The 25,846-nt window shown below is 46.8% G+C and overlaps 1 protein-coding gene across 4 annotated transcripts in view; it reads right to left on the minus strand.

Moving 5' to 3' along the window:
* LOC134419488 (USP6 N-terminal-like protein) overlaps positions 1-25,846 on the minus strand; it is a 75,742-nt gene that overhangs the window by 47,867 nt on the left and 2,029 nt on the right. For 2 of the 4 annotated variants that reach the window (XM_063158737.1, XM_063158740.1), the window contains exon 2: positions 15,716-15,797. The gene's annotated coding sequence lies outside the window, so the exon portion shown is untranslated. Of the gene's footprint in view, positions 1-15,715; positions 15,798-20,212; positions 20,388-20,417; positions 20,440-25,846 lie in introns of those variants that run through there. The other 2 variants (XM_063158738.1, XM_063158739.1) reach the window with 2 other exon arrangements.

Consider the following 25,846-nt stretch of genomic DNA (forward strand, 5'->3'; position numbering starts at 1 on the left):
CCTGCCATCTCTCCTGGGATGAGTACAGCAGCTCCTGGCTGCACTCCCTTGTCTCCACTGAGGATGAGACAACTGGGAAGTCTGCTCACAGGCAAGTTTATGAATGTTTCAGCAATTGCCTCCTCCTTCAAGTAGCTGCTCAAAAGCATCCCCAAGCCCGGGCCTTCTGGCACAGCATGCGGCTGCAGTAACTAATGCGCCCCTCTGTTTGTAACCCATGCCCTGACAGACACTGTGCCACGTGAGCACAGAACGCTCACTCAGCCACAGACCCTCCCTGCTCCCAACCTGCTGCAAGGCTTCTCCATGCCCTGCACCCTGGGGGACAGCAGCCCCTTGAATTCAGAGTGACAAAGGCTGCGCCTCTCTCCTGCAGGCTCTGCTCCAGCTGAAAGGCAGAGGGTCAGCAGTAAGCTCTCCAACTGTATTTCACTCTGCTTTGCAAAGCCAGACTGTGCCAAGTTTCATCTCACAGTGGAAAGGATACATGGGCACACCAAGCCCCACAAAAGTTTAGTTCCCAGGACCACTGATGCCAGATAAGACTGTGGCAAGTCACCTTGTGTAATGTGTAACACCTGTCACCTGTGGCCCAGGCTCTGCTCCTCCCTTCAGGGGAAGGATATGGCCATGGCACAACTCAACTTGAACAGCAGAATTTTGGTGTAATGTTGCCACAAGGCTCTTCAGGAACACAAAAGACCAAAGAATGCTACTTGCATTTGAAGCAAAAGACAGAGAAGTCTGCAGTGCTTTGCTGTAGCATAAGAGAAAACAGCAACAAAACACTTTTTGAAAGAGAGCAGATGACAGCTACCTGGTTCTGCTGCTGTTATTCCTAAAGAAACAACAATCACATTCTGGTCACAGGTGAAGAACAAATCCTACATGCACAGTGAATACAAGTCTCACAGACTGTGGGACCATTGAAAAAGCAGGAGAGGAAATTTCCTGCCAAGCCATCAGCACCTGATCACGCAGGCAGCTATTTCCTCTGCTCAGACTCATCAATTAGGCATCTTAGTGCTTGGGAGCCATGGCCATGGACAAAGGCTGTTCTCAATCTGACACAGGAACAGGAGAAGAAGATGGGGAGAGAGTTTCAAGGAAATTTCATTGGAAAGAGAAACCAAGACACACAGGAAAGTTTCACCAGAACGAGTTACCACACAGTTTTTACTCTGTTGTTGTTGATGGATCTCCAATCCTCCAACATGGGCCAGCACAGAAAAAACACAAGGCTTAGCAAAGAAGTAGAAATCTGTAGGCTTAACTTCTGGGCTGCTCCCTTCCTCATCTCACCAGGAGCAAGAGCTGGCAAAGCATTGCCCCCAAAGTCCATACCAAGCAATATGCACAACGCAGAAATCCATAAACATTTAAATACAAATCTTTGCAGACAGAAAAACCTACAGATAAAACAGGAAGTTAGGCTGTTGTTAAGTGTACTATCTATTGAAGAACATGATGATCAATTTGTTGGTTGCATCATTATTTCCATCAAGCCATCTGAAGCAGTGGTCCTCTCGTACAGGAACCTGTGAGTTAGGCCTTGGATGTGCTGGATTTTTCTATGTGCATGGACATCAGCTCTGGAAAATTTTAGAAAATGGGGCTGGTTATTTTCTTATCACAGCATTTGGAAAACTGAAGCGAGTTCATTTGTGGCTTTCAGTATAAGTGAATAAATGGAGAGAGCAGCCAACTTCTGTCTTCATCTAGATGAATTGCTGAGATCATGCTGCTAGCTAACATCACTCTCACTTTGTTTTTGGCTGGAGAGGCAGACAGTGCAAAGGGGTGTCCAGTTACAGAATGGCAGCACTGATAAATTGCCTGAAGTTTTAGCAAGAAAATAAATGCAAGATGTGCAACAAAAATGCCTGCTGAGTAATAGATGTGGGGTCATGTGGGCATGTTTCGAAATTCCTTCTCTTCAGTATGTTCAACAACTCTTCCAGATAGAAGCACAGAATGCTTTTGCAACTAAGTCTGACATTACTCCATTTTCCCTTCAATTAGAGGTCAGTTCTAATCCCCTCCAAAGCATCCACAAAGCATTTGCCTGAATTCAGACTCCAGAGTAGCACAGTCAAAGCAGACAGTGGATCATCATGAAATATTAAGCTGGGGCACCACAAAAGAAAAGTACCTATGTACTGAGGCAAGAAAGAAAACAACCTGCAGGACCCACTGGTGTAATAACAAACCATGTTAGGAGCAAAAAACAACTCTTCACAGTGAAAGATCATGAGACAGCAGATAAAAAAAGTTAACCAGAAGGAGGAAACACTTCTTCTAAATGACCCAGAATTGTGCTGTGGCATGTTCTGCTACTCAGAGTGAGTTACAGAAAGAGTCTGCCAAGTATCATGGAAACTGCAGGAGGACAACACAGGTGCCGCTGTTAAATCTTGAGACTCCTCCTTCCCTGAGGATTCACTCTGTTTGTCACTAGGGAAGGACACTGGCCAATCAGAACCTTGGCTGGAGCCAGTGTGGCAGGTCTTCCATTCTTGAGCTACCACACACAGGCACTGCAGCAGAGCTGGAAAAGGTTTGGGCTCCAGCATTTAAACCCTTTGACCTGGCATCTAAAGAGACTGTCTCTGACAGGGCTCTGAAATACAAGCAGAAGAAGAGGGGATCACAGATACTTCCAACTGTTCTTGCAGAGAACATCTTTCCCAGACAGAGGATTCAGAGGGGAAATGTTCTCTCTGGTGTAGAGCCCCAAGCAGTGAGATACAGCATGTCCTGTCTTCTCCATAACATCACTCTGAAACAGAAGCTGCAAGTGTTCACATTTCAAAGCTGCAGCTCAAACTCCAGGACAGAGATCCCCAATGTGTGACACAAAATTTATCCAGCATCTACCACCATCAGCCCATTGGAAAAGACACACAGCCTCATGATTAATGGGCCACAAACTTTGTAGAGGAAATCTGAGGGCAAGAGGCACCTCCATCTGCTTAGACATTGCTGCCACACAGACCACTTCAATCGTAGATGCTGCAACAACCAGATTATGCTTACAAACCTCTTGCACCACCAGACATGACAAACTTCCAGGAAGACACAGCAAGATGACCTCTGTCACCACAGCTTTCCCAGGCACAGCACACCATCTCAAAGGCATTAATTGGTAGCTGATGCTGGCAGGCTGAGAAAGTCAGTGTACTCACAAGGAACAGGAAGGCAGTGCTGGGCACACTGCAGAACTGAAGGAGCTTTAAACCACTTTACTCCTGTACTTCTCCTCAGACCAGAGCACTGTTTCCAAAGCTGTTCCTCTGTTTCACTAAGTATCTGAGTCAAAACCTGGCACAAACAAACCGGCCAGGGTGTCTTTGGGTGTGTTTTGCTTCCAAAACAAAACTATCTTTCATTAACAGTGCAAACATTCACTGCAGGGAGGAAGCTGATCCACTCTACTCTAAGGCTCAGCTGTCTGTCAGAAGATGCATGAATGCAAGGTGCAGGAAACAGGTTGAAGGCTCACACAGAGGACACCTCTATCTCCTTGAACCAGGAGCAGATCCAAAACCAGTAACCTGGAGCTGAGATCCTTCTCCTTGTGGCAACCAACCCTCCAGAAAAAATGAACAACAAAATCAGACAGGCCTCTTCTTCTGAAGGCTTTTTAGCCACTTCTGCTTTAGGACAGGAAATCTTAAGGACTTTATCCAGATCGTTCAACTTGTCCTCCAAGCCACAGCAGCTTGTCAGCATTCTGCCTGGATGTCAGGCTCTGCATGTGCACATAAAAGGAATCATTTGCTCACTGCTGTAGCTACTTTCCAACCAGGCTGACAAAATGCTTCTGATTCTTTTTGCTCCTGTCGTGCTTCCCATCCTAGGCAGCTGCTTCAAGTGTTCATGCACACTAAGAGCACTGAGGTACTCTCACACCAGGTTACTCATTTCTAACTAGAAGAAGCCAATAATTTTAAGGAACTAAAATCATAAGTTAGCAAAATTTCATGAGGATTCTCTCACCAGTTGCTGGTTAAATAGAAAACTGAGCTTTGTGGACATTGCAGACAGTAATAATGAGAGTGATGATCATAATTAGAAAATGTGGGCCTGTCTCTGTGTGCTCCACAGAGAAGTGCAGATAAGCAATATGGCACTAACCAGCTCTGGGGCTGGAAGGGACACTCAGCAAAGGATGTGAAACCCTTTGCTACTGGAAAGGTGCACACACAAACATGTTATGCTTTGGGGCTGACAAATGCCTCAGCTGAGAAGGTTAAAACCAGGACATCCCATCAATGGGGTCTGTGCATTCATGATCCCCCAGCTGTGAGAAAATGAGAGCTGACAGCAGTGCCAATACAAGCAGTCTGTCCTCTCTCCTGTTCACTAGGTCTGTGTGCCGACGATGCAGCCTGCGGGCACATTACACCCCCTCTTTGGATTTGGCATCCAGCTACAACAACCCTTTCTCTTCTTTCTTCTCTCACCTTGGGCTTCTGGCAACTGGGAGTGTAACCAGAACAAACAATCCTCCTGCTCCTGTGCTTGCAGGGATGCATCCTTAAGCCAGCATTCCAAATGCTATGGTAATAAAAACAGTCACCTGAGCATCACTGCCTTGTGCCAGACGTTCAAATGAACCAACTCACTTCAGCCTGAAGTGCCCTGTGGACCAGGGCTCCTCTCCTGCTGCCATGGAGAGATGCTCATTCAGAGTGGCCAAACAAGTCCCTCAGCACTGCCACAAACCAGTGCCACACTCTGCTTTAACATGCAAAGTGAAAACAGAGGCCAATGCTGGGACAAAGTTTCCTTCCTTCCTTCCTGCCTGCCCACAAGAGAACCAGAGCTGCCCTGGAGAGACACATCTCAATTCTTCTGAACAGAGCAAGACCAGAGTCTTGGCCTTGTAGTCTCTGCATCCTCAGAGCTGCATCATCATCACCTACTTCTCATCACCCAGCCTGCTTCTGCCTAGGATAGCACCATAGAACCATCTGCATCACCATCAAACTATAAAGTGCCTGCCATCTCCAAGCTGCAGATTCCTGGCCGAAGCAGCAAGCCTTTGGAAGTCTCTGATGACTTGTTTTTTCCTACCTCACCTCTATCAGTTCATCTGAATAGCAGATGCTTCCTTTGTTAGTTTTGGTTTCTGTTTTGCTCGGAGGTTTGCTTGCTTTTCTTATTTGAGCTGCTCTTAACAAAAAGCCCAGCTCCAGGCATGGTGTGACCTGTGCATTAGGAAGGCTGGCAGATTGCTCTTTTTTGATCTGCTAATACAGCTGATTTTTCTCCTCTTCATTTCCAGGGAAGGTGAATAGCTGAGCCCCCAGGAAAGAGACACAGCAATTACACTTACCTCAGACCAGCAGAGTGTTTTAGTGCAGAGCTTGCACTGAGCTGGTGCCCTCCGGCATCTGCTCTGTAGACAAGAGCACACCAGGGGACAAGTGCAGCAAAGGGGGAAAGCTGACAGCTCCTGCCTCTCTGCTGCAAAGGGTATCCCAAAAATCCTTCCAAGAACATCAAATAAGCCTCTGCTCTTCTGCTACTTTCATAAATTGAAATTCTAGATTTGGAAGGAAAACAGTATGTAACTGAAATTAATCTAAAGACTTACCTCATTGTTAGGGTCACATTTCCACAAAAATAGGAGGTGATTGCCCAATTTACAGAGCAATGCAGCTTTCTAGAGTTCTCAGTAAGCATAACCACTGTGACTTTTCAAGTGCAGTCCAATATCTAATCCTTCACTAGATAAATTCATAGTTAGGTATAAATATGAACAGTTACATCTACAAGTGAAGCTTTACAGAAGTAAAAATTCACACTGTATAAATTTTGCAGGGTATTCTTATCAATACATTAATCATATTTTCATGTGTACAACTGCAACTATTAAGAAAGCATTAGGCATCTTGTACCTAGTCTAGTGGAAGGTGTTCCTGCTTATGGCAGGGGAGTTGAATGAGATGATCTTTAAGGTCTCTTCCAACCCAAACCACTCTGATTCTATGATCTAGCTGCTAAATTATTAACACCAAGTCTGTTTTCCCATGCATCATCCTTGCAGCTTTTGCAACCTGGTTAGGAACAGCATGGGATTATTTTATAACAAATACCAACCAATACACGAGGGGAGGAAGTACAGAAGAACAAAAGTGGAAGGACAGAACCAAAGTGAATCTTGGTTTATATAGGAGCTGTTTTTAGCTAGACTAGTATTACCATTACTACCACTACCTCAACAGCATAATTAATGAGTTATGGCAAGATTATAATAACAGGCTCTTTAAAAGTTGTGCCAGTTGCCAACCCTATCTGTATCACTTTGCATGGCAAAGTGTGCCAAGCCTGATATTCTGCTCAAGCAATGGAAAAAACAGCTTTTTGGGCAGATCCCCAGGACAAACACTGACAGGCAGACACAGCAGCTGGTTTTTCCACAGACGCCGAGAGACGAGTACACTCGCAGGCTTTTCCATATATACACAGACATACAAAGTCCCTTGACTCAAAGCAAGTTAATTCAAAGGGTTTCCATAGGAAAGCAGGAGTCTCTTTCACAACATGCCTGCCAACCCTCCAAGGCTGGAAAGCTCAAGCATATAGTCCACAGACCTTTTTTCCTTTTTCTTTTACTCACAATTAACACACCGATAGCCTTGGCATCAGGCTACTTACAGAAACATTCTCTCTCAGTACTAACAGTAAAAATATTCAAGAGAGCTTTGTAGTTAGAGAATAAGCTAATTTAAACACAACCCAGGCTATCTGCAGGGATTTTAATACACCAGGCAAAAAGAGCCAAAGAGAGAAACCACTGCAGCATGGAGATGGCTACTAGTCCTCTTGCCTTGGAGGCCTGAAGGGGATCTCCCTCTCAGTGCCAGAAAGAGAAGGAAACAGCATTTTCACTCACAAATAATATTCAAAATGTAAAATATGAGGCCTTCTGAAAATTACATTTTCTAAATTGACCTCTAATTCTAACCAGATTTTTCAAGTAGGGGCATCACCAAGTTCTTGTTATACCTTAGGCATTTTTAGGTAATGATGACTACACCTACCTAAGGGATGCTGCCATGCCAGGGCTAGGTCCTTTAGTAAATTACCCCTTCATTTAACCTACACATAAAGCCTCCTGAAGGCTGAACACCAGTGTTTTTGGCTGGTATCTGAAAACAGCCAAAGGAACAGCTGCTTCAAGCAACCTTAAGGGAAACTGAATTAAAGAAGGAAAGAAAATGCATCTTTTCCTATGGAAATAAAAATCATCACCATGCTTGGAATATTACTCCAGGTCAACATAAGCAAACAGTTGTGAAGAAAATTGTCTTCTTTGTACTTCATACTTCAACATTGTTTTGAAGATAAATAATTACTGTCCATCCACATCTATCACCAATCTCCTCAGAGGGGTTGATACAGCATGGCATGACTTGAAAGGAGAACAAGGGCTGAAAAAGGAACACAAGCTCCTCTGCTCTGAGACCAACCCATTGCCAGCAGCAAGCACATACTGCTGTCCCACCACAAAAACCAACCAAGAAAAAGCATCTCCCAAAAAACCCCAACGGTTTTAACTGAGATTAAAAGGACTTGAATTTGCAGTTTATACACACAAACTCAGAAAAGATGCTCTGAGAAACGTTCTTCTTTTGTGGTTTCTCTAACAGCATCACCATTACATCATTAAAGGGGAGAGACTAATTCATTCAACATGCATTCAACCTCTAGTCTCTTAATCCAAACACTTCTCTATTGCCATTTGAATAGTCAGATGTCATGGAGGCTGTTTTGACTAGAAAACACACCACTGGTTTCTCCCATGTGGATTTTATTACAAAACTCTGTTGTCACACTAGGTGGAAAAAAGCTAATTCAAAGGATGAAAGAGGACAAGGACTTGAGAAGAGGCTGTTAATCTCTACATGTGCTCCATTCTCTGCCTCCACCCTCTATTTTCCCCCCACCATCTAAAGGGGAACTATGGCTCTGACTGTTTGTCAGAGCATATCCAACTTGGCTGGTCAGCAGCAGCAAATCCTGGCACTGCATGTTCAGGCAGTTAGCACTCAGGAAACCTATCTCCTGAGCATCAGATCACACACTGCAGATGCTGCAAGGTCATGGTAACCAGTGGCAGCTGAGAAGATCGTAGTGACTTGCTGTGGTTGGTGCCTCACATCCTGCCCCTGCAGCTGGCTCACCACAGCCCTCTGGCTGGTGGATCAGCAGACTCCTGGGACCCAACAGGCCAGGAGACCTTGTGCCCACTCAACAAGACCAATGATCATTAAAAGAGAGGGGAAGAAGTCAGACACATCCTAGGAGACATCACTGCTGTGCTACAAGTACCATATACCAGGACTGATGTAACCCAAAGCTGTTCACTGCTATTGCAGTGGAAGGGGGAAAACCCAAAAATGCAAACCAATCACCATCTCAAATAAACAGTATTTAGTTCCATAAGAACCTGAGTGGATAAATTCTTTATTGCAACTCATTTTAAATTAGGGAAGCAAATTTAAGTGTTTGCACAGCCAGATCATCGTGCTCTGAACAAACCAAGGGAGGTTTGCAGATGTACACCATGCTGACCACAGGGTTCAGCTTCTGAGTGCAATGTAGGTAAAGAGACACTTTGGTGCAAAGCTATGTCAAGCCTGGTAAACATATGCATAAAGATCCTATTAATAACCTGGTATTTCTGCAGGGAATTGGGGGAGTTTGAAAACAGGCATTGGTCTGGAAGAGTGGAACAGGTTTAACAAGTGGGATGCTCTGTAGAAACCAGTAGTGGCTGGTTATGTTGCTAGAAATGTTTCAATGAAAGTTAACTCCCACAAGGTCACAAAGTCCTGCTCAAAGGTGAATTCAGCACAATCTTAACTGAAACTGGCCAAAACCAAGCAAAAGCTATGCAAGAACCACGCTTTCAGAAACTCCAATGTGAGTGCTGCAAACAGCTTTCCTGCCTGGAGCTTTTGAATATGAGGCCCTCTATAACAGGAAAGAAATATTTTCTGCAAAGTGACCCAAAAGACTTCAGAAGTATTTCGGAGACTGCTTTCCCCTTTTGTCAAAGTCCAAAGGGGAAAAAAGCCCATAAAAATGGATATAATGTGAACAATGCTGAGCTATTCATTCCAAAATGAAAGCTGCTTCTGAGAGAGAAGGGGAAATACCCACCACAATAGCTTAGGAAAACACTGCCCAAAACCCTCAGGAAAAGAACAAAACAAGGAAAACATACTTTCAGAAGTCAAAAATTATGAAAGTAACACAGAAGAATTACAGCAATTGCATGCTAGGAAATAAAGACCTAAAAGAAAATCACCATGGTCAAGCCATTTATCCTGGCTCCCATTAGCCTGGTTTCTACTTAGTTTAATCCAGGACTGCACTGAGTAGAAAACTGGCACAGGGATTTTGGCAGCTGCTGGCACTTACAGAATGCAGGGTTCCACCCCCTGATCCTCCCCACTGCAATGCTCCCACAGCTTCCACCTGGATGCACGACAAGCCCAGCCACCACACCTGGGCTGCTGGCACCATGCCAGGGCAAAAAAACAAGGAGTGGAGGATTGCTTGTCAATCCCTTAAAAATCCTCTTTGATATAGATAAAACCTGCTAAATCCCTGGGGAACCACACTTCTCCTTGGTGTGCTCCATGCAACATGGAGGTCTGGAAACGTGGGGCAGCACTGTCAGCACCATTGAAGGCTATGCATGTGCCTGGCCCTGCCCTCCTGAAGAACCCTTTGACAGTCTCACTTCCACTCAAAGCATGAGCACTGAGGCTCCAAAAACAGCTACCCTAGAAATTATTTTTTTAGAAGAAATGCATATTTCAGGAATGAGTTAATACACTTGGAAGGAAGCACTAGCCACCTCCTTGTACTGGCATTTTTCCAGCCTCCCAAAGCCTACCACCAGCCCTGCCACAGCAATTTTGCAAGGTTAGATAAATAACGAAGGAAATGGACAGCAAGCCACAGTTCTAGAAACCTACCAGAAACCTTTGCCATTTCAGGTTGCCATTTCTACCTTTTTTTCTCAGCCTCTTCTTCCTGCACCCTGGTGTGGGACCCTCCAGCATCCTCTCCAGGGCACTTGAAGCCCAACCATAGCTGCACAATGGCCAGCTGTGACTTAACTCTGCTTCTTCTCTACAGCTAAAAGGCCAGGAGCAATGCAAGACCACTCAGGTTTTATGGACTGCACCATCCACAGCATCCTGGAACCCAGCAAGGGGTCCAAGCAAGAGGCTGTAACTTCAGTCTCATAAATCACCAGCATACCAAACCCGTGTTTTCCAGCAATGCTATTGTTCTCCTCCCCTTCCCCTCTGCCACAGTATCTCAATGACCTAAAACCACTTATTATTTATCAATCTAGCAATTCTGAGAGCCCTTAGGAGGAAAAAACACTCCAATCCTTATCAGATGAGACCAGCAGGACTCCAAAGTAGAGCGTTGGTACTTGTCTGGAAAAAGTGGAACCACTCAGACAGTCTCAAGGAAGGAGCAAAACATAGCCAAAACCATCCTTAATGAAAGCTGTACCTTTTCTCTGAGGAACACTAACAAGTGAACTACAAGGAAGCTCAGCTAAAAAGAAAAAATAACACAATCTCTTGTGAACTGATAAAATATGAGATAGCCCACTGCATCCCCAGCTTAGAGAGAAGAAGCAGAATATTCTTACCATTTAGTTTCTTTCTAAATTCGGGATAAGTTTTTTTTTGTAAGCCTGGATTTCACCTGAGGGTAATGCAAAAAGGAACATAAAAATCCCAACATGAATGACAACTGAAGAGCAGCCATCTGTGTGGGCATCTCTCTTTCCAAACAAAACTTGGAGTGAAAAGGGTTTTCCAATGAGCCAGCCAAGAAAAGGGAAACTTCATCAAGAATCACAGTGGGATCTGCCTGGAGAGTATGCTGCATGCAAGTACCAGGGCTAAAACCACTCCCCCTGCCACTACCAGCAGTCCTCCCAGATGTCCATCTGTCCACTCTTCCTTATTTTCCCTTTTCAAAACCATGGGGAAAGCTGCTGGGGAGGACACAACGTGTGGCAAGCGATTACAGAGCAAAGCAGAGCAGAAGCACCTTTGGGGATAAGCAGCAGTTCAGGCAGTCACCAAATGCTGACCCTCCATGAGGGCTGCATGAGGTCTCTGCTTGTGAAACCAAACTGAGGACCCTGGCACAGCTCTGCTAGGAGGGCTGGGTAAGCACCAACTGTGGAATGCCCACAGAACTGCTCACCTGCACCAAAGAGAGGTTTTTAAAACAGCAGTCTGGAGTCAGCTTCTTTCTTTGCTGCAGGTAACCCAGAGACTGCTGGGATTCCCACTGCTGCACCCTCCCGTGCACATGTGGGTTCCAGCACTCAGCCACAGACACGGCAGCTCCTCACCTGCCCCAGGACCTGGAGGCTGCCAGCCAAGTTCAGCTCTCAGCCTGCTTAAAACAGCACATTTGCAAGGCACAGGGTCAAGCTAGAGCAGATGGAATGCTCAATTCGGCTGCTCAGCCTCTATCCAAGCCCTTCCAGAGCAGCTCCTGTTACACCACTGGAGACAGGGTATTGATTCAGACATTAGCAGTTTACATGAATCTTTGGGCCAACCCAGAACAGTGATTTTCAGTGTCTTTGCCAGCAGATTACAACATATGCCCACATACTTCAAGCATAGTTCGATGATATCAGCAAAAATTCACTGATAGAAAAAATATTTTCCTATCAGAGTCCGCAAAACTCGAGGTGGACATCTCCTCCTCCATGAACTCACCCGTCTGGAACAAAACCTTCCTGAGCATCAGAAAGAAAGCTGACCCAGGGGTGCCCTGAGATTCCTGCTCATTTTCTAGCAAGCCGCTCTAAGAGGAATTTGAGCTGAATATTGACATGCTTAAGGCCATTTAAAACAGAGACTGGCTTTCCTAACATATCAGTGTTTTTCCAGCCTCAGAGAACAAGAGACAGAGAGGAAAAGAATTGCTTTTGGGGAGAAAGCACTAATAAGATAGGAATTTCCCTGAAATAATTAACAATGTAAGGAAAAACCACAAAACCCAACCACCCACAAACTTTCCCTAAGGAACAGCTTCAAACCTATGAAGTCTCTACATCCACAGGCCACCAGGTGTATGGCAAGCATGGGGCCTACTTCTGCATAAACACTGGGGCACACAAGATCATCTGCATCCCAGATGGACAGGGGATTTGCAAATAGGTTTGCAACTAGGAAGTCCCCAGGGAACTAGGGAAAATTGAATAGCTAAAACAATCCTGATCTGCCAGCTAACACAGATGGTTTTTAACAGAAAGATACAACAGGCCTTAGGAAGACATAAGCCCTCTCCCCCATGGAGAGAAGAGTGTCATTTTGGCACTCTACTTTTTCCTAGACTTCTCAGGAAGCTTGGCAGGAAATGGTAGAGACTTCCTCCACTGCATAAATTCTTTTATCAGATTAAATTAGATTAATTCCTTCAGGAAGATTACTGCTCTAGGCAGATGATGAGTACTCCTACCTTGATTCTCATGGTGCTTCTATGCCAATGACTGAAATAGCACTTAAAAATTTTGTTTCATCCCCAATCGTTTCACAAAGACCTGCAGGTCTGTTACCTGCAAGAAACATATACCCACTTGTTCCAAATGTAGAATACACCTAAATTCTTAGTATTACTTCCTCTCTTTTTTTTCTGGTTTCCAAACATTCAAAAAAAATTGGAAGTATTTCTCCTTGTTTTCTTAATGTAACCATGACAAAGTTGCTATGCAATTGTCTGTTGGGGAATTGGGGCAGGAAGAAAAAGAAAGATAAAGCAAACTGCTGGAGTTAACCTGCAGCAGGAAACAAATAATTTACAGGCTCACATATGGAATCAACTCATTTTTTCAGAGGAGTAAGTACCAAAGGCTTTGCACAGTCATTGACTCTCTGGGCTCATTCTCTGATGTGTGGTGCTTGCAGCACTACCAGCTAATGGTAACAAAGATTACTCTGTAAAAGGAGTGGTGGAAATGTCTGAGGAGATGCAAGACCAAGAAGAAAATAGCCCTTCACCCCTGAAAGGTTGCTGCTCATGTGAGAAACCAGTACAAGACCCAGAGTAGTTAGAAGCAGTTGGTGAAAGCAATGAGGCATGTGAAGACAGTTTGTCCCTGGAGCAGCAGCTGGGGAAGAGAGGAGAGGACAGCTGCAGCACTGCCCCAGGACATCCCATGTGCCACCCTATTCATTTCAGGGTATCTGACAAGGGCACTCAGACACGGGCATGATACATTCCACATCATCAAAAAGCTCAACCCTCTGCAAGTCTGCAGTGGCCCCAAACGGGGCTGCAACAGGACAGTGCAATGCTCTGCAGGGACAGAACTTTTCCATGGATGCTGTGGATAAGGTGACTTTGCCAATTCACTGCTCAGGGTCAGCTCAAAAGGTTGGCTCATTGACCACCTGCCCCTGAGCAGCACTCCCCACCCACTGCTGGTTAACCTCTGTGGCAGCCATCAAAAGGAAAAGCAAGAGCAACCCAGCCCCAGCCCCTATGCTCTCACAGCAGTATCCTGAGCTGTTTTTCAAGTCAGCATTTAGCTTTTTTGCTGGCTAATGTAACATTTCCTCTCCCTTCCCCCAGTCCAAGGATTTGGCAAAATTGCTTCTTTTGCAAATCCCACTGCAAACGCTGAACTTTTACCAGTTAGACAGGGAAAATCTTGACTAAAAATAAACCATGTTTCAGAAAATAGACCTCCTTCCAGTACAATGAAGTAGTGGATAATGCATGCATGCAGATCTGCCAGGAGAACACAGCCTCCAGATTTGCATAAGAATCTCCTCAAGCTCAATAGACAGCTGCAACTCCTGTGACTTATCCCATCTTAACAAAGAACAAGGGAAGGGGGGGGTGTCTGGTGAAAGGAGTGAGGTAAGGTTGAGGATGCTGAGATAAATCAACTTTCCACCTGTGGTGGCAGGAAGAGAAGTGCCACCATCACCACATGCCTGCATCCCCGGTGAACCAAGCTGGTCATAACCCATTTGGGAGGGAGGGGATGGCATTCCCTGCATGGTCACTACAGAAGGTGAGAGTTTGTTACAGGAAATCCACCGCAATTCAGGCATGAGAAGAGAATGATCTGGGATTTTGCCACCTGAGTCACCAGGAGTCTGGGACACTGACTCAGTGCTGGCTCTCCTGACTCAGACACACCTGCGGCAGCTTGCTAGCAAACAGAGGCACTCCTACCTTTGCTGTTCCCCTTCTTATTGTGGTTTTCCCTCTAAGAAGAGGCCTTTTACAGCAGAAAATTAACTAAGAAAAGGAAAGCATAAGGAGAAGACTGGCCTGGGAAGCACAGGCAGTGCTCAACTAAGCAGCTGTGCTTTTAGATCCAAAGAGGGCACATTTGCTTGCTTGCTGTGATAAACCCTGGGAAATACAGGAGAATTAGGTGGAAACAGCTCCACCCTGACTCCTACTCCTCTACACGTCTGCAGCACCACCCAGACAGTCCTGGATGAACCAGGTTTTCAAGAAAGATACCTTTCCATAATGAATCCATTTCACTTTTTTATTTTAGGAATCAAGAAAGCATTATGCAGCAAGTTGTGATTATATCCTTATACAATCACATGGGCCATTCAGGCAAGTTAAATGCACGGCAATGCCATTTTTATGAGATCCTCGAGGGACAGATGTTTGCAGAAGGAGCTGCTTCTGCTCCTAGGGCAAGCTGAAGGTTTCAGTTCAGCGTGCCAAGCCAACCCTCCTTGCCCATTAACACTCCCACAGCAGGATCATGCACCTGCTTTTCAGACCTCCCCCGAGCAACCACAGATGGCTGAATATTCCACTCCAGTTCCAGTTGCACACACACCTGATCAGCTGTGAACACAATTCCAGATAATACAACAGTAGACTGCAACCCACTCCTATATTTTTCCCTCCTCAAAGTAATCCAGAAATTGAAATTGAAATCTGCTTGTAGCATAGCAAGGGGCATCACTGAAAGCACGTTTGGCATCTCAGGGACTTCAACTGACTTAGGCAATGCACTTAGAATGCCAAACAGCTGCAAAGAGCGCAGATTAGATTTTTCATTTGAGCACTGATGCCTTAAAGCAATAACAAACCAAATAACTCAGGCAAAAGGATGCACAGGGCGGCGCAGGGGAGGCACTACTCCACTGCTCCTGAGAGCAATGAGTGGCAGAGCAGAGCAGTAATTATCCAGGGAGGAATAAGCTGCTACAGGCCGTTCTTGCCATCCATTAAGAAAACAACAGCAGATTTGTTCATGGTTGGATACCGAGAGGCACACAGCTCCCTCCCTCCCCGCGGGGGAGCTGCCAGAGGGCGGCTGAGCAGGAGGCACAGCAGCCCCGCGGCCGGGATTCCCCAGCTGGAGCTCCGGGAAGGAAAAGGCAGTGCCTGTGCTAGCAGGGAGCACGGCCTCCCACGGGCTGCTCTGCAGCAATGCTGCTTTCCAGCCCTCTCCTCAGAGGGCTGTCAGCAAGGCTAAATGCAAACCTTATCTTCTGCCTGTGTTTTCACAAAACCTCTGCATGGAAAAATCAACTATTCACTGCAGAGCAGTCTGCACCACAGGATCCATTCCACACCCATCAGGCAAACCCTGCACACATTTCACCCTGGCCATATGCAGCCCCTCTTTCCCTCACCAGGAACGTGACAAACATACCTGCTCAGGGCATCAGCTTCTCCTCTAGCACTGTCAAGGAGCCAGAACACGATTCCCATGGGCATACAGGAACTGGCAAATCCTGTAAGCATTAGAGAGAATAGCAATTAGTGCCATTAATGAGCTGCCTGGTGAAAAGGAAGGATGCCAAAGCAATCTCACGAGAATCAGGAAGGTGGTAGGTCCCTGCCCTGAACACACTCCTGCCAGCCCTGGCATCGTGGCAGAGGTACATGGCATGAGGCTGTCAGGGGACTTCTCCAAAATCACAGAAGGAAGCCAAAGCAAAAGACAAGATGATGAGTCCCAAACCAAGGCTGTTCATCCAGTAAAGCCTCCTCAACAGCCAGTGCAATGAAGATAACACCAACATGCAGGGGCAGAAAAGAGGCTGGTAAATGGGATGGAAGGGATCACCTACAGTGCCCCTGCTGTGCTCCCTGAGATGCTGCTGAAGATCTGCTTCACAGCACCTGGGCAATTTCTTCTAGTTTGCAGAGGAGGCAAATCCCACATGACAGAGCCAGGCCACTTCCATTTCTTCATCGTCATCATTGATTAATCATTATAGTTTCATAACAAAAAAGGCTTTATAATTTCCACTGATGGCTGTATAAAGCTTTTGTACCTCAGTCACACAGAAGACATTTAACCAGCACTGAGAAAGAGCTGTGACAAAAGTCACCTCTGCAGGCTACAAAAACACCTCACTTCAGACACGTGAAGTGCCTGCTGCATGCCAAAGAAAAGATACCAGAAATGTTTTACTGGAAACAATTCTAAGCAGCCACAAGGAGAAGTTTTTCTGATAATACTACTGAAGCAAAGGTCACCACATCTAATGTAATTTTACTTTTTCCATCCTGTTCGTGCAATGGCTCAGGGATAGCAAGGAACATGGTGGCTGAGGGACCATCCTCAGACACACTGTAACACAGAGAGCATCTGGAAGCTGAGGGAGGTAAGGAAATAGAGAGACATCTCTAGTCAAAACACTAAACCAGCAAGAGGAAGGTGCAGAATCAGCCTGACAATGTCTCATGTGCTTCCTGCCAACTGGACCTCATTATGTACTGTGAGAAAACTTACTCATGCAGCACATCAGTTTACCTTGGACTGAGGAGGAGAGACTTGCTTGCTTTCCCCAGTCTCTGCAGGTGATTCAGCAAACTGTCATTGCCAACTGGTATTTAAAGAACTGAGAAAAGTCTAATCCATTTGTGGCTCCCTCTCACTCATTTTCCCCTCTCTCCTTTCCTATTAAGGAAGGGCTGAAGGCATTTCTAAGCATGAAAAAAATGCTGAAGTCCACAAGACCACAGCACAGACCTTGGACTCCAGCCTCAATCACAAATTTCCCATCACCCTGTTGCTCTACATTAACCAAAACACAGGAGTTACTTACTTCTGTTATGTACCTCCAGGAGGGTCTTTTGCTGTTCTTTTGAAGCCAGTAAATGAACACTATTCAGCAGCTCTACAAGGACAGAAGTAACAGGACAAATCCAACCTGGCCAATAATCTTCGGTGGTAGCTTACATATCAAGGTACGGAAAGAAAGGGAATTCATACCTTAACTTCACATGGCTTAAATCTGAAGGAGGGCTGCCTTACCTTCATAGGACTTCATCTGCACTGGTACTGACCCATGCCTGCACCAGGGCTCAGCACGTGGGGAGTATCAACATGGCAGCCATACAGAGAACCTTTTCTCCCTCCCTCCTCCAGTTCCTTTTCCATTTAACAACTTTCTCAACTCGACTCCTACTCTTATACAACGCTGCAGAAACATCACTGGCAAAGTTCTAAGTCCTCACTTCCCAATACTGCCGAGCAAGGCAAAAAGAGATGCCTGAAGCTTTCTTAAGTGCTGCTGGATTTAATCAAAGCCATATGAAGATGGCCTGCTTGCCCTCCCAAAGCAACTGCAGCTCTCAGAAAAAGCATGTTGTCCCACAACAGACAAATATACTGGAAACACAGCGGAGTGCCAGGGAATCAGAGAGCTCAGCCTCTCCCTTGGTTCCCAAACTTCCTTCTCCCAGTGCCCAGCAGTCACTTGTCCTAGGGCTGCTCCTCCCCAAGACACCACCAGGCTCCAGGCAACGCAGAGCACGGATGACACATGACAGCTGAGCTCCTCTGCCGCCTTCCTGCAGCTCCAACTTGTCCACCAAAATATCTATTTCTCAGTGCCACCACCCCAGCAGACCCTCTGTGGCCTTGGCCACGATGACTCCTTGCTTGTTGCAGACTGAGGTAGTGCTGCAGAAACACAATAACCTTTTGTTTCATCTAAAGCAGGACACAAAGATTCACCAGAGTTTATAAAAAGGTTATGAAGCAAGGCAGCAGAGGACTGAGTGATACTGGGTGACTACAAAGATGGGGCATCCACAACTTTTGGGAGCAACCTGTTCCAGTGCGTCACCACCTTCATCACAGAAAACTTCTCCCTTATATTCAATCTAATATTCTCCTTGATACATTCAGCAGAAAGCTTTATTTAAAAGCTCAAAATCCTCCGAGAGGGAAACCTCCCCTGGGTTAAGCAGGAAGCCAAACCCTGGCAGCATGTACACGAAGCCATCAGTCAGCAGTGCCCCACAAAGGACTCTTCCAACACTGTAGCCTCCCAGAAATATTAATGCACTTAGCAATCCTTGCCACCCTCTTACATGGAAGGAAACTGGAGTAGAAGCAGGACATTGTTCTACCAGGGGCTACACAGCTGCTCTTCAGCAAGCCATGCCCACTCCCACAGGCTTATCAGCTCGGCTGATCCAAAAGTACCCTCTGCTGCCACAACAGGCAGTCCTACCTTTTCTCTCCCCTCACTTCTACACATCTCTACAATAGAGGTAGCAACCATCATTTGCTTAATTCAACTGGAAGCCATCTCAGAAATAAGAAAATAAAGGGGAAGAATTTCTGGCAGGAGAAGAGCCTGAGATCAGCTAAAGCTGATGAAAAGCATGACCTCAGAAAGGCACAGTGGTACATGTGGAAACCAAGATGAGGCTTCAACCTGTCATATATTTGTGTTTGCACAGGGGTAAGTAATGTAAAATCAGTTTAACAGCTCCATTCACTACTGAGCATGCTCTGTCACTCACTGTTGTAAAGACCCATCCAAAACAGCCCAGTGATTTGCCTTCTGAGGTCTCCAAACCAGGCTGATGCACCCAAAAAGCAACACACCACAGATGTGCAAGCCTTGCAGCTTACCAAGGCACCGCAGTAAAATAAAATTCCTCCAAGAGGATTGGGAATTTTTTGGGGGGGAGAGGAGGGGGGTATTTTGTCACAGCTGAAGGGTGTTCTCAAATGGTTTCAAGGAGCAGAGGAGCAAGGACAAGCATATGCAAAGGATCTAGCAAAAGCTCTTAAGCAAAGCAGACAGCAGGAAGCTGAAAATAAATACGCAGAGCCCTTTGCAGCACCGAAGTTCAAATCCATCTGGATAGCTCTAAGGCTGTCACAGCAGCCCACAGAGGGCATTTTCCAATTCCTTGCACAGAAACCCTGGAAAATAATGATGGAAAAGTAGAAGCACAGGCTTGAACTCTAAGCCAGACCTCCATCCCAACACGTGACCAACTCCAACAGCACCAGGAGTGCAGGGGGAGCAGAACACAGCCCTGCATGGTCCCCACAGGCTGCCTTGTCCCCAGCACCGGGATGCCTGAGCGCCCTCAGCCCCCACCGTGCCTCTCCTCTGGCACAGGTGTGGATGGAGGGGCTACAGCAGACACAGGTGCAGCTCAGGGTACCTATCAGAGGGGCTGCCAGCACCAGCCTTCACATGCCAGCCAGTCACCTCACCTCCAGCACCAGCAAGAGGCACAGTCCCCAGCTGAAAAGTACATGCTGCAAAGCTGCACTGAGTGGAGGGAGCCAATCCATCAGCTTGCCCAGAGGTCCCACCCGAGCATCCCAGCAGCAGTCTGACAGAGCTCCCCAGCACTAGCTCCTTACAGAGGGGGAGGAGGTACAGTAATCCTGCCTTGTTTTTCTGAGTTACACAACATTAGTCACACAGGCTTCTGCCCCAGGGCCCCCAGGCAAGCCTTGCCTTCCATGGTTGCTGTGTGCTCCCCCTTATACTACCAACTCTTGACAGGAACAGACAAGCACAGTTCAAAAACTCACATTCGAGCCTCCTTTACACGTGTTTCACAGAAATACCCAAAGCTGCCCCTCCACTTAACACAGTTCTATTTTTCCCCCCACCAGGAAAAGCACCCAGTTACTCGAATTGAATTTCCATGGCATTAAAACCAATTAAGCAGCTACACATCTCCAACTGACCCATTCCCAGTTTTTCTGATAACTGTTACCACACAGACCACATGCACACCCCCCAAATATCCCAAAGCATCCTTAAGAAAATCATGGACTTTGTAATAAAGCTCAAGCTTTCACCTCTGCAGAAATGCATCTTAGTTTAAATATAAATAAACAAACCACAACGGATCAATTCAGGTCAGTTTTTACCAAGAAGAGCTTCAGAAGTCAGCTGCAGCTTGGTGTAACCACAGAGCTCACGTGAGGCAGGACACAAGAGCCATCACGTCCATCGTGTCACACATCCAACATTCAGGCTGGGGACCTTCCAGCTGTCTGCCACCTCCCAGCAGCAGGGACCTGGAGCAGAGCATGGCTCCTCAGCCTGCAGGGAAAAGCAGCTCATTGCACTCACCCAGACACCAGTGACCACTGACAACAGATGCAAGCACTGCCCACACCTGTTTCTCAGTGGAGACGAGCTGCCAAAGCAATCAAGCGAGCCGAGCCCTTCAGCTGCAGCTCCACAGAGCTCTCCTGGCTGTGCCACAGCTCTGCTCTCCCCAGCAGCTCTGCAGCACCAGCAGGAATCCTCTGCAACACAGCTCTGCAAGCACATGCCTGCAGCGGAAGCAGCTCTGGTGCACAGCCTCTTTGCTCATTTTACTGCAGTTTCTTGAAATCAAACAAGAACAGCTAAATTCATTCTCTCTGAGCTCTGGCAGGGTACTGGCTAACCCAATCTTTTCATTTCAGTCTGCCATTTCCAGCAGTAGAAACACTGTTTGAGCCACAAACTAAAGCCCAGGGATGCATTTCCCAGGGGCAAATGCCCCTCCTGGCCAGCCTCTCTGGGGATGGACCTCTCTGTCCATTCAGCTGTCCCCACGCCAGATCCAGCACCCTGCTGTAGGTGATGTGCAGTCTCCCAAGTACTGATCTGCTTGGATGTGCCACAGGATGAGGTCAGTGGAAATTCAGCTGGCATCCGTGCCCAAGGCAGGAAAGCAGTAAGGGAAGAGATCCCTGTAAAATCCAGACAAAAACCTTGAAAAACTGTTTCCTTGGACACACAGGAGGCTGATAACAGCCCCCTGCCCCTTCTCCCTCCTGTTCCCTCCAGTCTGCTGGAAGGAAAAGCTCTGGCTGCCATGAAGCCTCTGCCAGCCATCTGACTGAGTGCTGGGACACAAGAGAGTGAGATGACAACAATTTCCATCCAGACTTTCAGATGTTAAAATCATGGCGAGGGCAAGGCTGCAGGAAAGAAAACTCCCTGAGTTCCCACAAGTTTATAGAGGGCTAGAACAACTGAAGGGATTTATAGACCAGCCTGAAAGCACACACACTTGCTGAGTCCGCCCCTTGTATTGACACACGTATGGTGCAATTTTTTCCACAGAAACTGGATTACAGCACCCTGCTTTAGGAGGTGACTAATCACATCAACGGGAAACAAGTTCAGCCCCTTCAGTGGTTAAGATCTTGTGAAGCTTATTGGTTTTCTCAGCTATATGTTACATATGCCCCCTTCCCACTCCCAATTCAACTTCAAGTTCCACACGTGGCACCCCGTGGCATCTTTCTCTCCCAGCACAGGAAGCCCTGAGCAAACCCCAGCCAGATCTCTGTACCACACAGAGGTATCAGAGCACAGCCATCGGGTCACCCTGCAGAGACTGCTGGGGGATTTACACCATAAGCTCAGGGCAGGCAGAAGGACAATGCATCAGGCTCTGCTCAGCCTCCAGACATTCGGAGCATCTCTGGGAGGTCAAGTGATGATCCCACCAGCCCTTTGTCCAAGGGAGCCAAGTGGTGGGTGTCTGTCTACCATAGCTACTGTCAACCTGGTCAGCTCTGCAGCAAACCTGATGGCAATGCAGATGTGGCTCAAAAATACATTGGTAAAGAAAAAAATCCAGTGCCAGACCACCTAGACTGGCAGCACCAAGGTGGCTCAACTCTAAGCCACAAGAGCCACCAAACAAATTAATGCCTTGCAGGTCAGATACAGGTTTCCCAGTGAAACTTATACAGCAAGTATGGAGCAAAGCAAATAGAGAGGTTTTGAACTAATTTCAGTTGATCTGGTTAGCAGCAGCAACAGCACAGGTAACACTTCTGACCCACTTTGTTACCACCAGAGGAACGAGCACATTACATCCTTCCTGATAAATCCCCCCAGCCGTATATCAACACTCTCATGATCACTTTTGACTCATGGAACTGAAGGGGGAGGGAGGAGAGATACTGTAAGTACAAGGCACCACAGTTTTTCAAGAAACTGAATTTCTAAATATGCAGGTCATTTTCCTACCTTCTCCTTCATCTACTCTATTGAAATGTTTGACAGGACACATAACTCACTATCAGTGCTACCTTGCTCCACTCAAGCCCATCAGATGTCAGAGCTTTAAAAGAAGGAAAGGAGACACTCAAAAAATTTAACTTGGGGTGAGAAAACCACACTACTAAGCTAAAACTTTTGCAGTCAGCTATGATTCAAACAGAAGTTTTTTTTTAAAGAGCAACTGCAGTAGCTGTGACTGATACTGTATCCCCCCAACATCCTGCCACGGCTGTGGTGAGCGGCAGATACGGCTCTCACACGCATGGCCCTCACTGATTAATGACAGCACTGTAGGCTAGGGGAGGCAGGAGATTTAAAAACTCAGGACAATCTGCTTTTGATCCTGATTTCTGGAGAGTGAATTGGCCCACAGCATGTGCAAGAAGAAGGCAGGCATGTCTGCACAGCTGCTGCAAAGAGAAGTAAGAGATGCAGGAGCAGGCTGCAGACTTAGGCTGCTGTCCCTGCTGCTGCTGGGTCACCAGCAAAGCACACACCTCACTGTGCTCCACCAGCCACTGTCCCCACACCTCCCGCAGCAAGAGGCACCAGCAAGCTGCTGAACACACCAACAAGCAGCATTTTGAGCAAGCTGGCTTCAGTTCTGCTGTCAGGACTCCAGCAGGGGCTCAAGTCCTACCTAAGGAGATCAGATACCCACTGATGGACACTCAGGCAAAGCTGGAGTGATGGGCACATAGAAGGGGCTGAGCATCCCCAGCACCTGCTTCTTCTTCACTGAACTTTTTTTCCCCACCTTGGACTAATGACAAGGAAAATCCTTCACTAAGCTCCAAAAGATGAAGCAAGTAATTTGTTTGCTTGAACTTTGGGGCACCACAGCACTGGGGCTCACTGGCACTGTGAGCTCCCACCCTGTCAGACACAAGTGCTCAGCTGCTGCCTGCAGCAGGGAACTCCTCTGCAGGAAGCTGAATGGTGCTGGCTCCTGTGTTTGATTTCCAGGATCCAAGCCACAAGGAGAGCTAAAAATGTCCCAATTAACCATTTCTTTTCAACACAAGACTTGATGATGTGCCACAAGGGTATTATACAACTGCAAACAAGAAGAGGTGATCTGCAAATCAAACTAAGAAAAGTAAAAATCAGAAAAAAATTACTTCAAAAAGAAATCAAAGCAAGCTAGCCAGGACTGTAAGCTCTGAATTCAAGCATGGACCTCATGGCCAAAAATGCAGAGAAGCTTGTGCTACTTGCAATTGTGGTGGCTGGCTCTAAAATGCTTGCAAGCTTTCTGGTGTGACACACAAAGAGTATATAATTTCTGTTCTGCACTGATTACACACAGAGAGCTCGTTCTGGCCAAAGCCCATGCAAGCTGTCTCCTGGCTGGTTAGCACGGTGCCATCCTGCATGTCAGGAGTTAAGCAGGAAACTTTTATTCCCTGTAAAACCCATTGCAAAGAGACAGCTACACTCTAGAACCAAGGATTTCCTCACATGAAGATTTAGCAGCAGATTTTTTTATCACTGCCCACTTTTTGCAGCGACATGGAGACTTTAAACACGGTCTGTGGGTAATACTGGAGTACATTAGTCACAGCAGTGCACACGGCAGAACCAGCAAATCCTCTCCATTTGAGCCCGACCTTAGCTTTACCGTGGAATTACATTTATCTCTCTGGCACTAGGCTCTCATTAATGGAATTACCAGGCAGGCTGCTTCAGACTTAACACTTGAGAGAGGCGGGCTGGGATGGCGCCGCTCCAGCCTCAGCCCGCAAAGCCGGCACTGTTTCTCCATCCTCCAGTGAGCTGCCGCCCGAACGAGCCCGACCCCGTGACGAGAGGCAGGGAAACAAAAGGAACAACCCCGAACTGTCCAGGGCAATCAATATCTTTCTAGGAACATCCAGGCTTCCCGCCAGCTTTCTCGCAACCCCGATTTAGCTCTTCTGCAGTGCAGGGGGGGATGGCACGCGCAGGAGCAGCCCGGCGGGATGCGGAGCCGCCTGGCACTAAGGGACACTTAGGGACAATCCGCACCAGGCCCTCTACAAGTACCTTCAGCTGAGGTGTCAAAGCAAACCCACAGCTACAGAGAGCACCCACCCACCTAGAAAATCAGAGCAAGCACTCCAGTCTGAATACTTGCTTCAGAAATACCCACTGCTGCTTCAAACAGGGAGGTTGTATGGTAGCAGAGCAGCCGAGACTGCTACCCTCAGCACACCAGAGTATCGTGCACATTCTAGAAATCTGCCTTCCACCATACAGCAGCTCTTGCAGGGCCATGCTGAGCTACCTGCAGCGTGGCATGAGCCTGCCCCTTAAAGAACCCCTGCACTACCCAGTAAAATGGCCAGCTGGGACGTCCCAGGCTGCCGAGAGCCGAAGGAGATACAGCAACCTCCCACAAAGCTGCACTGATAGCTCTGCAACTTCAGCATCTCTGGGGGCTGTTCTTCACACAGAGCAGCTGTAGGCTCCTCTAGGTGCCACATTCCCAGTCACCTGCAAGGCAACTTCTATCATCTCAGCATGGATGGAGCACAAGGACAAAACAGATCCACCAAAACCTGAACAATACTTGCCCAGCATTGTTCAGGAGCACAGCTCTGCCAAAGCAAGTGGAAGACAGAAGGGGGAAAGCAAGCACAAAGTTTATTTATTTGCAGAGCACAGACATATCCTCAACAGCTTGAGCTGTGGGAGCTGAATACTCTCCCCTGTAATTAAAATGAAGGAGAGGAAAGCACAGGAATTACTCCAGCATGATTGTGAAGGACTGACAAGCTTTGAGTGTCAAAGTCCACCTTGACACACATTCTTTGCAGCGATTTTAGTTCTAAAGAAAAGGAGAAAAGAGGTTTTGCTGTGGGAAAAGCTGCTGTACAACCCCGTTATTAAACCAAACAAGGCACAAATGAGGGAGGCTGTGGCTGGGTTGATGAAGCAAGGCTGAAGACAAGCCTCTTTTCCCCCTGCCCCTGCATTTGCTCTGCCAGGAGCTCCCAGCAACATGATTCAGAGGCAGACTGCCCCGTGACAGGAAAAACACATATAACACCCAGGCAGTGAAACCTCACATCTGAGAGCATCTATGCAAAACACAGCCTGAAACACATTTTCCAGCTCCACAGAGCCAGCTTGATACTTAGCAAAGGCAAGCTGCTGAAACGCTGTAGTGTGCATTGAAGGTAAGATTCCTCAGCAGGAGAGACTCTCAAGCATCTCCTGGTTTACTCCATATCAGAAAAAAGGGAGAAAAAAAAAAAAAAGAGAGTTAGGGTAAGATTGTGGGGTTCTGCAGCTCAGGGCAATGTAAAAGAGACAGGAGGACACAAGAAAAAAAAATTACACAAGTGCAGTGCTCTCCAGTGTGGCACCCAGGGGAATAGCTACAAAAACTACTTTCTTTTCAAAAAAACCAATAAGGGTAAGGAGCCATCAAAATTATGAGTCAAGCTCCAAGATAAGAAATCATACTGCTGGATGGGTGCGGCTGCTTGCTTGTTTGGTTGCTGTTG

Source organism: Melospiza melodia, chromosome 6, assembly GCF_035770615.1.
Source record: "Melospiza melodia melodia isolate bMelMel2 chromosome 6, bMelMel2.pri, whole genome shotgun sequence".
Taxonomy (NCBI): domain Eukaryota; kingdom Metazoa; phylum Chordata; class Aves; order Passeriformes; family Passerellidae; genus Melospiza; species Melospiza melodia.